Genomic DNA, 18660 nt, shown 5'->3' with positions numbered 1-18660 from the left:
AAACAACTTAAGTTTCAAGTTCCAGTTCTACCAATTTATCCAGTTGTGTAAACTTACTAAGATTCTATTTCCTCACCTGAAAAGTGAAAATAAAATCTTATTCAGAGTTAAAGAAAATGTCTAAAGCATATAGCATATTTCTGGAAAAATGCCAGTCATCAACAATGCTACTCGTCTTCCTCAACTTCCCTTAAAACAGAGACCACAGAAGCACTGCTAGATATTAAGTACTTAAAGATACACTAATTAATACAACTCAAAGTTGAATCTATTTTTTATGCGTCCTTACAATTAATCCAAAAAAAGAGGGTCCTCCAACCATAGTATTTTTTTTCTGAAGAGTCACAAATACCATGAGAAATGCATTTTAAGGATACCATGTATAAGGGACCATGGTTAACACTGCAGACATTAACTTCCAAATAACTTTGCAGAAAGACATAGAAACATTTCCCAGGGAAAGGTTTTGTACTTGCTTACTCACGCCACCCCCACCACCCCAGTCTCACCCAGCCTCACAGAATAAAGCATAAAACTTGATTTGGAGTGCATGACCATTGCAAATAGATAAAAATACAAATTCCTTATCACAACCTACATGGCCCTACTTACTATGTCCTGATATACTCACATGGAACTCTCTTCTTGCTCACTGATCTCCAGACTCTAGGAACAATCGAGGTGCAGCACTTGAACAGGTTTTGCTTACTTGCACTAGTATTCCTACTCAACTTTGTTTGGGTTTACCACCCGTATTGAGCTGGTGCACTCATCTCCCTGTTGCTGGGAGAACTGGCTGCTAATAGCTCCCAGCTGCATCCTTCTGCAAATTGTCCTCAGCTGAGAGTAGTTACTTTCCCTAGAAGTTAGGTTTCCCTCTCCCAGAGCGCTTCACACAAGGACTGGCTAAGAAGAAGCTATGAAAGACAGTCTCCTGTGCAGCAAGGGAGGACAAATCTGACAGGCAATTTATACTCCAGAGCCCTAGCCTTATGCATTAGGCCAAATCCAGATTTTACCTGAGACCACATGCTTGCTCACCTCATTCTTCTTCCAGCCCTGCTTCACTCCCTCCCTTAATGCTTTTTCCTAAAGTCTAAAGAGCACTCCTTCAGTAAATTATGGGAACCTAAATCCTTCTCTCAAGCTCTGCTTCTGGGCCCTACGGAGAACAGACTCCTTTCTCATCCATGGAATACCTCATATTTCTTGACTTTTAGGTTCCAGAGTAATTATTACCTTCAGAGAAAATGCTCTTCTGCAAGAAGCATGTCCTCCCTCCATCCTACCTTCCTATCCACTCAGTCCTGATGTGTTTCAGTCATTGAACATATTGCTTTTAAGCAATCGGAATATTTGAGCAATATGAGTAAAAATAAGTGTATTTCCCTAAATGTCTACCTGAGGATAGAAACTAAATTCCTTGAGAGCAGGGACCATGTCCCTATTATCCAACTTTGTACTCCCAGTATCTCTCCAAATGCTTGGTACATGGCAGATGATCAATTAATATGATGATCAGTTAACATCCAATGGATGGCTCTAGTTCAGTAAACCTTGCTTTCTGATGATACAACTGTTTAGAAAGGTAGATTTCAGGGGTAATTAATATGCCTCCAAATACTGTCTCTCAAATGTCAGCTGTATTAAGCCAGACTGGCAGGATTATAACCAATTAATCACTGATTTTTTTCCTAACACATAGTGGTAAAACAAATATTTTTCATGCTTGAATACAGTGAGGTCCTTGTTTATCAGATGTGAAAGACACTTTTCGCTCTGTTGTGAGCTTTTGAAAATCTGATTTGTATTCCTGATCAGATGTGTAGGAGTTAATCCACTTTAATGTAGCCATAGGCTTCAGAGTTGTCTAGTTTTAGATCATTTCAAATATTTAAATGTATGTATGTTACATATATGTGATATGTACATTCATTGGAAGAAAAAAGGTGGTATGTCATTTTAATTTGTAATGTTTCACTTATGTTTTAACATTTATTTAATGATTGTTTGCCTTTGCATCTAAATACTGTATGAAGTACATATTCTTTTTTGCTGTATATAAAAGGATATTTTAATTGTATAGTCTACAATAAGTACCTGCCCACTATGACTCTAGTCATCATGTGCCTCAGATTGTTTTCTTAGAAATTTTCCCTAGTTATTGGGATTTTTATTTAAAGAAAAAAGGACAGAATTCCATTATTATTTCACTTAAGAGAGCAACTTTGGCAATTTGAGAATGTTTAACACTAGATGGCAGGATGAGACTGTAGATACCCAGCTCCTCAAAGCTAAGTATTAAAAAAAAAAATGATACTTTCTCAAAGGTGTTAAGAATTCTTAGGCAAATACATTGCATTATTCTTTAATATATGCATTATATATAGTTCCACACTACTTTATATTTAAAAGCTTTCACTGTGTATGATAGAGTGATGTTAAACACAAATAAATTATTGAAAAGAAAATATAAATTGCTAATAATTTTACAAGTTATAAAAATATGACAATAGCTGAATAAAATAGTCTGTACTGGGAAAACATTCATACTATTTGGCATTCTTAGAACTTAATAATTAAATTTTTAAGCAAAATGTAAGATGTGGTCACTTAATCAAACGTTGCTTAGGTCAACATGCATAAACACAAAATTAAATAAACCACTTATTTTCACAATGAAGATGGATATTCAGCAAATAAGAAGCATTTCAGAATAAGTTCACAATACATATCCAGAGATGAAAAGGGCATCTTTTTCAATGCCAACTAATACTATCCTAGAAATAAGAACTATTTTAAACTCTTCTGGGAAAAGCGATTCGAGTTTCCCAGATGAATTACTCACTCTCAGTATTTAGGTACCACTTGTCAGTGCAATATGGATAAGTATAGCTAGGGTGACCATATATAATTTTTCATCCAAACCAGGACACTTTTGAACATAAAAATATAAACTGGAACTGTCCTAGCAAACTGGGGCACATGATCACCCTGATTAGGGGACTTCATCCTCAGGAAGTTCATTTTGCGAGCATTTATAATTTTATTATATTTTAAAATTAATTTTTAATTAGTCCATGACATATCTCATTTGCCGGTCTTAGCTCTTAATTCTAGCAACAGTTAGCCCTTTTGAAGGAGGAGAGGCTCAAACACTCATTAATATCTATAAGAAAATATTGAGTTCCTTAGAAGATCCAAATCCATCAGAACTTCATAAGAATCAATGAAAAGAATAGGTAGGTTTGTAGCCAATTGTTACTGATATGTTGTTTGACTTTCTTGGGGAAACACATTATAAAATACTAAAAGAAATACTCTATATAAGCTAGTAAAATAGTTTTATTTATCCATATATGGACCTGATGTCATGGTACTCACTTCAAATTTAAAGTTTTCTGTTCTTTTCAAATTTGTATTTATAGTGAATATTTTAAAAACAACATTAAGATCTTGAAATGATAAATTATGTGTATAATTAGAGTGAAATCAGCCCTTTGGTTTTAATAATGGAAAATAGCATATTCACTTTCAATGGCTCAGCCATCAGAGCTGGGTCCTTCTACTAAATGCAATTCATTTAGTAATAAAATAACTTGAAAAAGCTAAGCAATTTAAGAAAAATAAAAGAAGGTCAGGTCGACTTCCTTACTAGGATTTTTTTGATTTAAAGATTATAAAAATTGTGTGTTTCTCCACAAATTATTGGTTCATTTTAAACAATGCATGGTATACATAATGTAGTTGATGCATAAATTTTCTGCGTGTAAGTAATGACTTTCAGACAATTGAGAACGCAGAGGAATTATTAATTCACAACGTAATACCTGAAAAACTTCATAGAAACAGTTTTTAAAGTTCTGTCTTGCACTCTCACCAGGGACAGTCTGTTCATAATATGTTTCATTTAAAAGTGTTTTGTTTCTTTTTTCTTTTTTTTTTTTTTTTGTGACAGAACTATGCTCCAAGGCAGTAGCCACACGAATTCAAAGTAAGTGGTCAGTTCAACCCAAACCACATTTTTGGTCTAATTTGACTAAGTTAGTCAAATAATATAAACAGTAATCCAGATATTTTGAGATAGCCTCCTCCTGAGTGTTAGTCAAAGTGCATTTCACATGGTAATTGGTACTCATTACTGGAGGACTACGGCTCTCAGGTGCCTTACACGGGACCACAAATGTAGGCACAAATCTGCATGTAGGATTCTGAAATGGGCAAGCATGACTAATTATTATTATATATTTCATTCTGCATTGTACATCATTCCTGAGTTCTATAGAAAACCTTACTGACAGTGTTCTGCCTGGTTACATCTAGACTCTGCGTTTGCAACATTGGTTGTTAATTGCAGAGAATTTGGCACTTGATTCCTCATGTGCTAGTCAATCTATGCTGTAAACAACTAGATAACAGAATTCATCCTATTTTTTTCTTAATTCCCCAACACAGCTAGTACAGTATCTAGCTCAAAATATAGGTTTGATCACTTATTAGATGATTGCAAGTGTCTTTAATCATCTGTTCTGGAAAAAAATATTTTATAAATAAAATACATAAGGCTAAATTAATATATTGATTAGTGCCTCACTGGTTAAGAATCACCTCAATGATTATTGAAATACTTTCACTTTGTTCTACTGCATTTCTTCCAAATATCTGTTGTCATGTTTCAGTGTTGAGATCCATCTTTTCACCTGTCCCTTCATACCCAGAGTGGCTCCCTGAAAACCCTCATGCCATTTATTTCATCTGGAGTTTATAAAATGGCAACTTAGAATCTGATTAGTGGGATGCAGTTTGCCTGTTATTTCTAAATAAGGCTTTTAAATGATAACTAATAAAAATTATCCAAGGGACTCCATGGAGTACAACCGTGTGCCTGAACAATAAATTAAATATAAATACTATAACCTCTATTAGCCTTCCCATTTAGTGTAGTATTAGTAAAGGAGAAAGAGGACGTATAGTAGAGGAGAAACAGGATTGGTTTCAGATTCTTAGGACATAAGTCCAAAGCACAGATTTTTTAATTCCCTAGACTTTACTAGTGTTGGGCAAATGAAATCAATGACTCTTGAAGAAAAAATATTAGTACTTTTGCAAACTTATTGGCAAAAGTTTTAGTTTTTTATAGCTTAAATTCAAAAGCTATATTTTGAGCTCTTACTAGGAGTCAGATGACATACCAAGCCTGAGAGATCAGAAGACATGGACGGTAATCATTCAGGCACATATTAAAGTCTAGTATTTGATTCTGCTCTGAATTTTAAGATGGGAACAGCAAGACGTACAATGTTTTGTCAAAGGTCACACTAGAAAGTATCAGAACCAGGACTGGAATCTCATGTCTCTTGCTCCAATCCAAGTGCTTTGTATTTCTTTTTAGTGGTTCCCTTAGTGTATTCACTCCACAGCAGAATTCAGTAAAGCTTTCACCTGGCAATATCCACGTCAGTATTCTGATTAAAGAACCACTGTTTGTGGAGTCGGTCATAATCTGCAACATTGACTTTTCTTCTCATGGGCTGAAAGAAATAACTCAAAATGAAGTATATCTCAGCAGCCTCCCAAAGCAAAGCAAAACCTAGCCCTAACTGGAAATGACAATATTCTATAAACTTGCAACCTATGGTTATTTTCTATTTCTCAATAACCAAATAGGTATAAGTTAGTTTCTTACAAGCTTTATAACTATAATTTGATAGAAATTAGTATGTATCCAATTTTTATATGTATTTATTTTTATCAACCTTGATCCTATTGATCTTAAGATCAACAATTGTGTAATAAGTTTCTTCCAAGTAATGAAAGTGTCAGCAGGAACTTACTGTTCAAAATACGTGAATTCTCTTTAATTTATGTTGCCTGGTCCTCCTTTGTTATTCTACAAGGAATATGAGAATCTCATTTTGTTCTGGAATTGCAGTAACATACCAATATCTCACTGCCTCTGATCTCAGATTTACTAAGAATTGAGTAATCATCATCATATCCTATGTGTATTTCTAAATGTTACCTAATTTGTTGATTGAAAGTGTTAAAAATATATGGATTTTAGATATTCTTTGATACATCTCTTCTAGTTTACAGATAGAAAATTGATGCCCCGATAAGTGACTTTTAGTGCTGTTTAGGCTTCAGGAATTATTATTGTTGTTGTATCTCACACATACACCATATTGTTAAAAAAAAAGTTCATTTCAAATTTAAAACTTTCTCCCCTGATAACTTCCAATGATTTATTAAACACATTTAGAATAAACTTATGTTTTGAGGCAAAACTTTTTCTAAAACATTAAAGTATGTTACATATTTTACCTTGTTTCATAATTTAAGTCTACAAATTATCAGCATTTTTGTTAAGGCTATTTTGAGGTATAAGTGTAGTGGTATTAATTACTCTTTTATTTCATAGGTGATAATTAAGTCAAATATTTTTAAATATGTGCAATTATTTTAAATTTATAAACACATTCTCAAAAGGTTATTTTCTCTAAGATATATATTTACATATAATGAAAAATAATTATGTATGTATATGTATACACACACAATGGTTTTGGTTATGACACATACACACATATCTATGTCATGAACAAAATTTAAAAAAATGTTCAAAAACCTACAGGATAGAGTTTCATCATTTAATTGTGGAAAACTGATCAGGGAATAATAGCTCTGATTATCAGAGATCCTAATTAACAGGAGTTAGATCACAGAACTAATTATGAGGGGAAAATAGTTATTACTTTTCTGTGCTCCTTCATGAAGAAAGACATGTTAGATTAAAAAATTCCCTTGATGCTTTGTAAAGTATAATTCAACACACACACACACACACACACACACACACACACACACACACTTCCTAATTCCTTTAATTCTTTGAGCAGAATACTATGTTCAGATTTCCTTCAAATCATAGGCATCTCTGTTTGACAAGTTCTAACAGAACTCAGTCAAGGTGAAATCCAGACAGCTTTTGCTGCTAACAATGTATTCATACAGCATATGATCTCTGTCTGTTCAGGCTGCTTCTTGCTCTTGTCTCAGAATAAAAAAGGAGTGCTGCTTTCCTGGGGTATGCCATTTGAGAAAGAAAGTAACCTAACACTAACTGCAGGCGGGGTCAGAGTGATGTAACAGGAAGCTCTGATGTTTCCCTTCTGCTGCTGAGCACATACAATGTGACAACCCTTCCAATCTACTCAGAACAACCCTCTCTCTCCAGCAGAGAGTGTCACCTCCTGCTTTAGATCATCAAGCTCTGCTAACTGGACCTCACCCTGCCTGCAGGGTTACACTGCAAAGCTTTCACCCTTCCCCACCTTGTCTGGGGGTACATTTCTTCTGCGGAATCTCAGAAAATCAAATTCCATCCTAAGAATATTTCACCAAGAATTTCCTTAGGAGCTGTGCTGGGTAAGTGCATTATTCAAAATAAATATATTTATTCGGAGTCGTATTCTCATGTAGTTTGACAATGTTTCTACTATAGAATTTAGTTAGTGACATTGAAATTATGTTGAAACAATTCTCATTTATTTCACATGTTAGAAAAATGAGAGTATATCTCCCCAAGATGTACACAATACCTATTACTACTAGATAATATTATGTACAGTGATATTCTAGAAAAATAAATTTAGGAAGTAATAAAACATCTAAATGGATTAAAAGGCATACTTTTGAACAAATATCTTAATCAGGGAACAATGCTTTTTAAAATTAGCTCTACTATTAGCTAAGCTTAAATTTTGACAGCTGGAAAACATTTTTCCCCCAGGAAGAGTCTTTAAACTTTCCATATAATCAGTGTTCTAAAAAGGGGGTGAAAGTATAACTACTGATGGGGGTCTCAGAGTCTCACTCTGTAGTTGAACACGATGGAGAATTAAAAGAAAAGGAATCACTTTGGATTTATTATATTTGTCTTCTATTTGCCACTCACCCTTATTTACACATACATCTCTAACTATTGAACTAATGGAATTTTCATTGTTCGCTGTTGCCAGATGTGTCTAAGTCTCTCTTTTACTAACTCTGAACTGTTTCCGCTGTATTGGATCATGGGGTGGGCAACAAAGGAAAAGAAACAACTAGGGTTGAGAAAATGTTGATATTTCTATATTAACTCTAATTTCAAAGCTCTTAAGCTAATAGAATGTGTTACTTCCATTTGTCTGGTATCCCTCTGCAAGCTTTTTCGGGGAGGGTGTGATACTGAGATAACCGTGGGTAAAGAAAAGTAACAAAATATTTCCCAAATGGATATATCAGATAATTAAGCAGGGAAATTAAAGTGTGTATTAAAAAAATAATTTCCAGGATAAAACTTACTGAAATGTTGAGATGAAACATCTGTTAATGCTTCTTTCAACAGTACAGACCGTCCTGGACAATTTAAGAAACTAGTATCTACTTAATAAGTTGTTGGTATAGAGACGTGACAAATTTGTTGCTAAGAAAAATTAAATGTCATATTTGGGTTCAAATTATATTAATTGACATAATTTTAATATATTTTCTTACCTAAGTGAAATTATAATCTGCAAAATATCCTTCAGTGGAGAAATCCTGTACTTAATCACCCATAATCTGGCACATTAACGGTGGACTACCAACACATTCTGAGTAATGCCTTCATAATTTTCTACTCAGTTTTTCCACAAATTTCTCCAAATAATGGAAAGTTCAATTAAGTCTTATTTTTGTGATTCTTTAAAAATATTATGGCTGGTTTCCTATCTCCTGTCATTCATTAATTGTACTGAGTTCCCTGACACATTTGTAGAAATGGATAGTGTTTTTAGAATGTGACTTTGTAAATAGCCATTAGATAATTAGGGGAAGAAATGGAAAGAACACATTAAATGCCTAACCCAATGCCATGGGTTAGTAACAAAAATTAAAATAACATTGTTTTTAATTTAGATTATTTTCTTACAAAGAGGTATTACATTAATATTGTATTTTATAATAAGGAACTCCCTCAAATTCTCTAATCTTTATTTAATTGCTAGCCAAAACCCCATAATTTTCTTTAAATTATTAAAATAATTTAATTTATTTTTTGTAACTATTCTAATAGTATGGTTTATAATCTTTATTTTCAAAAAATACTGTGGAAAAACACTAGGCAACGAATATTGAGGGTCACTTGGCAAAGGTTGATTATTTGAGAAAATAATTGAAAGTTTGAAATAAGAATTCATATTATTAAATTCTACAGTTTGCTTTCTTTAATGGTAAGAGAATATCAGAGCATCAATGCATGTTTTCAGCCATTAAGAATTAATTTACTTTTCTGGATGATATTACCCTGTAGGATCATAAAATCAATATACAGAATCTAATTCCAGTTCTAAATATGTAAGATAAAAATACAGAATTGAGAAATCACATGGGTAATGTGAGCAAAAATATGTTCTACCTGCAATATTTAGATATCTTTAAGAATATGCTTTTGGTTATTGCTACAAGTTCTTTTTTCCCCAGTATATCTTGGCATATGCCAAAATATTATTTTGTTAGTTAAAATATGTAAATTTTTAGAATATATAAGAGTATTCATTCACTTTGAAAAAAATGAATAACAAAAAATTAAATAGAAATTGGAACTGGGTCTGTAATTTTAAAAACTATGTTAAATGAATGGCCAAGGTATATGTACTTTACTCATTGGTGATGCCTAGGACATACTGAAGTTTAAATAGAGTCAACACCCTAGTATACTGTGAGAACCTTCACATTAACCTGTACATATTTTATCATTATTTTATGATATTTACTTCAGTAAAAAATTCAAAATAATATTAAGACAAAAGTTTACCTTATAAGCTTTATGTTAATGTGGAAAAATTCTTTGATAAACACATAAAAACTAATCAGAATTCAGTTTATAGTATTATTACATATTTCTAATTTAGATATTTGTAACCATTATAACAATATTTTGTTTTCAACCTTTAATTCCATGGTTAAAATTTGATAGTTACTTAATTTTTAAGAATTGCCTTAGAGACTGCTATAGAACAATTAAAATAAACTTTTTAAAGATCTAAATATGCATTCACTAAACAAAACTTATTTCATACTCTATGTATGACTTTGAACACAGCTTGAAAAAATAATGGTTTTTAGAGATACCATGATAATGGTGTCAACATTTCAGAAAACAAATATATTTAAAGGACATTATTTGACATCTTTGGCTTTACTCCTTATCTTTGTTTAGGATTCAGAGAAGCTTTTAAACCATAAACATAAGATACATCATTGCAACAGTGTTAAAGACAGACACTCAAAGAGTGTAGTATCTCTTAGTTCATGACTTGTAGTATCTCTTAGTTCTTGACTTAGACTATCAGAGAATATACTTAAGATGGAAAATCAGTACACACCTATTTAAAAGATTTGTCTGTGTCTTGTTTTGAAGTCCATGGATGCACTATATAAATGTTTATAATTTCTTAGGAAATCTCTCTTTTTCTACCAAAGTACTACTACCATGCTGCACTATTAAATTTAAGAAATACTCTCATTTAGTATCAGAAAATGTTCTGATGCAATTAGGTGGAAAACAAATACTTAACCAGAAACACAAGGTCTATATACTAACCAGATATCTCGATCATTTTCCCATTTATTCACATGGACAATCATACCTGCCCAAATTCTTTCATCAGTAGTAGTTATGCAACTCAAAGTAACTGGATCGTTTTCACACCTTAATTTTAGTTTATCTACTTATAAGTTGGTTTATAATTTTGAAGATATATAGACTTAATTAGTGTAAAATTGAAAAAATAATATAGAATACATTTAATTGTAAAATTTGGAATATAAATATTGAACTAGTGTGATTTAAGAAAAAAGAGCATATGATTAGATATATGATAATTAAATCAACAAACCCCATTTAAATAATAGGAAAGATACTTTATACATCCTATTGCCATTCCAATTTAAATAATTTAAACTTTTTGTCCTCAATAAATCCAGATTATTATTTTCTCATGTCTAATTTGGATTATAATATTGTTCATTAAATCAGATTAGATCAAATAATCTGTATTTTTCCATATTTGAGTAAACTTAAAATCAAATTAGTTTTTTAATTTAATGTTATTTACAAAAAATGAAGAAATGGATTTTAAAGATCCAATAAAAGTCTTCTTAATGTTAAAAAATAAAATGGAATCACTCGCTGTGAACTGAGTTAGAGTCTATGTTTATTAGGTTACCAGAATTATTATCAGATGATAAGTTGCAAATACTTTCCTAGAACATGTTTCTTCCTCTTTTTCCTTTAAATTAGTTTACTTAAAAGAAACAGTATTATACGAAACTAACACAATATATTGTCGTTTGCAAAAATGGTCAAAAGAGTGTATTTACTTTTAAACATAAAAGTTTAATTAACTGCATCATATGTTTTCTACCTTATTACCAATTAAAAGGACAAAAACTCAACTCAACCCAATATAAATCTAAATGAACACTTAACCAACCCAACCCTGTGGTATTGAGGCTATTGCTTTATACTTTATTGAAGTTGTTGGATGGAGCCCAATTTTTAGTGAAATCTTATTCCTTCTAACATGGAACATATTTTTTAGATAAAAAATGTTAATATGGCATAAACTTTTGTATAAATCTGTCATTATTCCTCTATTTAGGTTTAGGTTAACCTGAACTCAATTGTGCTTCTCATAAAACCATAGTGACTTGTGAGCATGTCATTTGGTATATTAAATAGCAGTGATATAGTGAAATAGCGGCTAGCTGGTTTACAAGGTGCCCCTCTCCTTCCAGCTTAGTCAGCTGGGGGGTCCTTAGCATATTCATGAACACATAAGCTTGGTTTTATCAATCAAAACTAAGATAAATTTGTCTTATATCCAAGCACTGATTTCATACATTTTGCAAATGAGCATTATTTTGAACCCATAACCATTAGTTAACCTAACACCAATTATTATGCAGATATTTGTGCATGAACCTCAATTTTGCTTCCCTTCCAAGGATAACTTGAAGGGAAAATTGGAACTTCAGTAAGTACTAGAGAAGAATAAGTAATGTTATAGCAGAAAATAAGGAGGATTAAAACTATGGGGAAAGAATGTCATCAATACAAAACTGTTGATTTTTTTTCTTAATTCTGTTATTTTCAAATGTGAGGCAAAATAGGAGACTTGCTTTTCCTTAAATAATGCAGATCTAATATTAGGGTAACATGCTTAAATATTTTATTAATCAATTTACATATGTCTTCTTTAAAAATCTATTTTCAATGAAATTTTTTTGGTTTTAAATCTTTTTTTTTTGGACATGCCAATATACTTTATTAGCTAAGGCAAAAAATATAACTTATGGATTCGTGTTTTAGAAATTTAGATATAGTTGTTGTTTGAAGCAATTCCCTGGAATGGAGTACATTTTAGACAACAATCATATCACATTTAGTAAGGATATTGCTACATTTTAAATCTGTTAAACACAATTTCGTTAAACTCCCAGTTAACTTACTAAAATATCTTGGTATTACCAGGTTTACTTGGGTAAATCTATTTATTGTCAGCTTTGCTTTTTGGTCCTTGACATTATTAGATAAGGATGAATTATTGGATGAAGGATGCATTATTGGATGCATCTATCTTAATACCCCTGAGGCACAAAAACTTTTTTAATTTTTTTTTCTGCCTCAAACAGTAGAGTCTGCCTTCCCTGCTGCAGCATTCCCACCAGAAGTCAGCATGGGTGAATTTGTCCACACTGCACTCATACAAGATAACCCCCTTTTAAAGGGTGGCTTGCTGCTCCTGATTTAGCTAATTTCTTTGAGGGTTTGCCATGTGCTATGGACATTATTAATTACTCATGTATAAACGCATTTAATCTTCCCCAAAGCCCTAGCAAATATTATTATCTTTGTTTGCAGGTAAGAAACTCCAAAACCAAGGCACAGAACTCCTAAGTAATGTGCCAAAGGTCATATGGTTATCTTAGTTCCCCTTTCTCTTCTGTAAAATGGAAGTGATTAATCACATTGCTTTATAAGGTTTTGTGAGGAATCCAAGAAACAATACATTGAAAATGTTTAGCACAGCACTTGGCACGTAGTAGGTATTCAACACATTTTAGTGCTCATCATAAATCTTTTGTGAACAAGATTGAGGACATAACTTGTGTCTATGCAAAAGCTCATTCCAAACAATCAACATACAGACAATTAGAATACATCTTCTTCATAGGACAGGGAGAGTGAACAAGTGTGATTTGTAATCAGTTTTTAGACTGATCACACTTTGCCATCATCATATAATATGTGCCAGACCTAATAAAACTGACATTGTTAATCACCATTTCTACAGAGCTTGAGCACCTAAAACGTATCTTCATGCTAAGAATTTTAAAGGTATATTATACAGAAATTATTGTTTTTTTCTTTCTTTTACACATGAAGCCCAGTGAAGTACATGGTGTTCCCAAAGTCAAATGATATCATTGATAAAGCTCTGATTTTAACGTACATCTACCGTGACTCTGAATCCTAACTATTTTGTTGCACTATTATATATTATCTATCATTAGATCTCTACTACTAACATTGCACAAAGTTGGATAAGCATAATGATCCACCAGATTTAAACTCAGTTTCTTCTAACGTAAGATAATAAAAGTAAGTTTATTTATGTTATGTGGATTTTGTGGAATATGGTACATTAGAGATAAATTTAGATGTTTGTCAAGAAATTTTTAGTTTTGACTACTTATAGCAGCTGTAGAAATCAAAATTTAAAGAACATTTAGAATGATCAAATTAAACTTCATTTGTAGGGCTCCAAGTTTTTGGTGGTTATTTTTTTTTTTTGTAAAAATGTCTTTATTACAGGGCCTTCTTACTACTGCCTAATGGCAGACACTTATATTTTCTTATGTATTATATTTCAGAAATAAGATGAAAGAGTACTTGTGCAATAGGATAGTGAACATTCATTTAAGTTTTGGTTTAAGATAATTTATTCTAAAAATCTGTTTTTGAATATTTTATGAATTATGGTCCATATTGAGAATATAATGAAAACTACAAACTTTCTCCAGAACAAAACCAACTAATCTACATTCATAGGGACTCACATTTTGCATACAGTTGCATGAGTTTCATGGGATCTCCCTTTTTTGGATCCATTAAGAGTTCTGGATCTCATTTATGAAACTTGCTAATTAATTCAAATGACAATTTTTCTTCTGAATGAGGTAAATTATATGTATATATTTTTCAGTTACTTCAGATACTTTTATAAGTACCTATGAACTCAAAAAATAGACATGAACATCAGAAACAAATGGCTTATAAGATTATTTCCATCAACTAGAGAGCAATACTGCAATTATTTCCATCAACTAGGGGGCAATATAATTGTAGGTAGAATCCGCAATTGGTAATTTTCTATCTCCTCTCTGTACCCTTCTCCGTTCACTATGTTTCTATACCTACACCTACACCGACACCTTTGGACCCTCCTCCAAACCAAATACTCAGCAGCTACTTTCTGGCCTCAGATAGTCAAGAGTAACATGGAAAAAAAATCTTGAAGAAAATTTCTTTCTTTATTGGGAAACCTCAGTGTTTAATCTTAAAGCTTTCCACTGATTGGAAGAGGCCCACACACATTATCAAGGGTCATCTCCTTTATTTAAAGTTGTCTGATGGTAGATGTCAGTCACATCTGCAAAATACCTTCACAGCAGCATCTAGACTAGTGTTTGATTAAACAACTGGGCACCATAGCCTAACCAAGTTAGCACATAAATTAACCATCATAACTAGTTAGGGGGATTCATCCATATTTACTCTTTTTTCTCCAAAATTATTTAGATTTTTAGATTTGGGAAATTCTTCAAAAATTCCTTCTGGAATGATAACTGGAACTGTAGTGAATTCACTAGTTAAATTGACAAGAACTGAGACCTTAATGTTGTCATCCAGCCATGAGCATGGTTCATATTCTCTAGTTACTCAGGATTTTTTTTAGGGGGGTGGTAGGGCAGTCTGATATGGGTTTAAATGTATGTTAAAGATATATTTAAAAGAAATATATTATAATAAATGTTATAAAAATACATTATAAATGGGGGAGGGTAAAGAGAAATGATATAAGGTTTCCACTTTTTTAAGAAAAAGATAACATACACACAGGATCTCCCAGATTTGCTCTTCCTCTTATCAAGTTAAAATATGTTCTCACTGCAATATATTTTATATGGGGAAATTTCTGTTCACACCAGCATTTAATCTTGTCAGAGAACTGTTGTAGTTTAACCCAGTGACTATGCCATTATTGATATTAGGGGTGCTAGGGTTAAACAGCATGATCTTCAGTTTAGAAAGCACTCACAATGTGCCAGCCTCTATATTAGATGTTAAAGGTAAGACCCCGGGTCTGGACAACATCAGCTCCACCTCAGTGCAGTGTAAGACAGTGCTGATTAAAGTACCTATTAACTCTTAAGCTATACTGCTGGCCGCCACTCTATTTTTCATTTTGTTGCAAGATCAGGACTGAATGCCTTAACTAGGGTGTTTCTAAAATGACAAAACCTGATAAATCAGATATTTTCTGCATATATTTATTATATTTAAGAAACCTTGGATTATAGATTAAAAGTAGAAAAAAACCCTGAAATAAAGAACAATCTAATGGATTCTACTTAACTCACAATTGTATGTGCTTTGATATTCTGAAATATCTTCTTTTCAACTGCTTCTGACATAACTTTGACATTTTAAATTTTAACAGAAAGATTTCCTTGCATCTAAATCCACCACAAATGTCATGGTCGTGTAGCAGAAATTGTTCATTTTTTAGACAAAAAGAATGTGGTTAAAGAAAGTGATATCATTAAGAATAAAGTTTGAAGAATGTTTGGTTTCATTAATTTGAACAGGAAGGTCTTCAAATGAGATATGAGCAAGTTTTAAGGTCTAGAGCAAACTGAGAGGGATGTAATCCATAAATGATTTTCCTAAATATTGCTTAATATTTTAATTAATTGAATTCTTCACATGAATTAACTTCCTTAATTATACACTTTCCAAAAGGATTTCCTGTACTGTGCTCCATGTTATCAGTTCAAAAATTATTAGAAGACTTACCAAGTCTTTTGATCATAAAATTAATATATGTCCATATTTAATGAACCAGATTCCAGCCTACTTCCTTCAAAATAAATATACCAAAATCAAAGAGTTTATGTTAGAGTTTTTGTATAACTCAAACATCCTTCAAAAATCCACTGATTGTGTAAGTTTCAGATTAACCCTGAAAGCTCAGAGTTCACTAAGTTCTTAACTGTCACAACTCTAGTACCATAAGACACTACATATTTAAGGCTACATATTCTCAACTTTCTCAGTTATAGTACCATACATACCATAAAAGATTACATGTTAAAAACTTTTAATGTTACATGTAGTTTCTGAAGCTAGAAGCTAGAATAAGCTAAATAAATCTAGCCAATGAGATCCTAACTTAGAAATAGGAGACTCCAGCTCAGTGTGTCTTCAGAGGGTTTCGTTGAGTGTAACTATGATGTAGGTCTTGAAATAGCGTGTGCTCTAAAAAAAAAAAAGTTAGATTTTTACACTGAGACAACACTCTGCTCCTAATTACTCAAAATCATTTAGACTTCAAGGATTGTCCTACATCTTGGTCTATGTTTTTCTTCCACACATAACTGCATAATTTTATTATCACAAAAGGGAAACAGTCTGTAAATACAACATGTAAGCTTTTCTATCTGGAGAGCTATCACAGTATATCAATTCCAATTTAACTAACTCCTTGGAATTAAATTTGTGGTAAACAAAGATCAGGGAATTCCCTGGCGGTCCAGTGGTTAGGACTCGCGCTTTCACTGCCGTGGGCCCAGATTCAATCCCTGGTTGGGGAACTAAGATCCCGCAAACTGCAGGGCGTGGCCAATAAATAATAAATATATAAATAAAACAAAGATCGTTGTGTATCATATTACTTTACCAATACAAAATTATAATAGAAATTAGTGAAGGAATACTTACTTGAATGAATTGAGTAACTTTCTAAGTTTATTATGTCTTCTTTACTCTTAATCAAATATGCATCATTATAGCACCTGAATATGAAAAAAAAAAATGCTAATAGCTCTTATTTGTGGGTGTGTATTTCCTGGATTCCGGATTTTAGTAGCTCTTCTTTCTTTTGTTGAGTCCTTCACCTCCAGACAAGTTTACTTCTTGCTAGTACTTCTGATATCAATTGGCATAAATTTAAGGGAAAGTCAACACATTATCTAAGAAAGGCTTAAAACTTATCTGAGTTCCTTTTAATGAGCATAGAATGCTTTTCTCCCAGATATCCATAAGCCTAGGTACCTCTCCTCCCTGTAGTCTTTGCTCAAGTAAAAACTTTTCTATGGGGCCTAAACTAATCACTATTTAAGATAAACCTACACCTATACCACCACAACCCTACTGTTCATCTTTAGCTATTTTAGTATGTTCTTGCTTTTTCCTATAACACCAATCACCTTGCAACAAACCATCTACTATAACTTACATATTTTCTGTTTTTATTTATTTTCTGTCCATGCAACTAACATGTAAGCTCTACAAATACAAGCACTTCTATTTTTTTTTTTTTTTTACTAATATATCCTAAGCACTTAAATAAGTGCCTGCACTAGCAGGTGCTAAAGATTACTTAATAAATGATTAAATGAATGAATATGTTTCTTTCTACCAGTCTCCACAGAAAACTAGTAACTCTGTGATTTTGTATGCAGTACACAGTAGATGTCAGAGCTGAAATTCTGAAGGTGTTAGAATCACTACACATTGCCAAAGAGAAAATATTCAGAAGCTAATTACCATTTCATTATTCTTAGGTCAACCTAATATTTACCCCTTCACTGTCTTTGTAAAGGAAAATAAATTAATAAAGATGCTTTCGGTAATGTATTTAGTGTTCAGGTTTCACTGAATTCCAAGGCATGACCTTTCAAACTGGGGTAAATGAGAAGGCTGGTCAGTGTTTTAACACAAAGTGTTGAAGCATTTCCCCAAATGGCCAAACAATGGCTGAAATTGGCAGAATTTCTTGTTGAAACTGGCAGACTTGCCCCCTGTTGCCTCCCAACAAAAGTCTTCCTCCATTTCTTGTTGCCTTTTTGGACAATAGCACTAAAAAGTCTATAGAAGGAGAAAAAAACCCTTAGCAGTGAAATTGAAAGAAAGTAAATCAATCTTTTAATAAAGCATATAGGGTAGAATACAAATCCTGTTTAATTGCCAAAAAATTATACCTCTGTTTGATAAGTGAAGAGTTCCATATTTGTAATCTATAATTTATCAAGCTTTTAAGTGTTGATTTATAAATATTTAAAGATAATTTTAAAGAGTGCCAACTGTCAATGCCCTTTCATCATTGTATAGCTTTGAAAGTTTTCTAAACTTAAAGCCAAAGGACTATTTTATAAATTAAACTACATACTTGTCATTAAATAAAATCATGATTTGCTTGAAAGCCTAATGATGAATTTTCACAAAATGTATCTTTTAATTGACACAACTCATAAGTTATAACAATACTTTTCTTTTCTAATTAAGAT

General features: G+C 32.2%; 1 protein-coding gene across 6 annotated transcripts in view; it reads left to right on the top strand.

The window, feature by feature from the left end:
* Positions 1-7192: 7192 nt before the first annotated feature.
* CALCRL (calcitonin receptor like receptor) overlaps positions 7193-18660 on the top strand; it is a 103671-nt gene continuing 92203 nt past the window's right edge. For all 6 annotated transcript variants that reach the window (XM_059928290.1, XM_059928294.1, XM_059928293.1 and 3 more), the window contains exon 1: positions 7193-7428. The gene's annotated coding sequence lies outside the window, so the exon portion shown is untranslated. The remainder of the gene's footprint in view (positions 7429-18660) is intronic.

This window comes from Balaenoptera ricei, chromosome 7 (assembly GCF_028023285.1).
Source record: "Balaenoptera ricei isolate mBalRic1 chromosome 7, mBalRic1.hap2, whole genome shotgun sequence".
In the NCBI taxonomy this organism is placed as follows: Eukaryota; Metazoa; Chordata; class Mammalia; order Artiodactyla; family Balaenopteridae; genus Balaenoptera; species Balaenoptera ricei.
The sequence above is the reverse complement of the archived record's forward strand: the minus strand, read 5'-3'. Positions and strand labels throughout refer to the sequence as shown.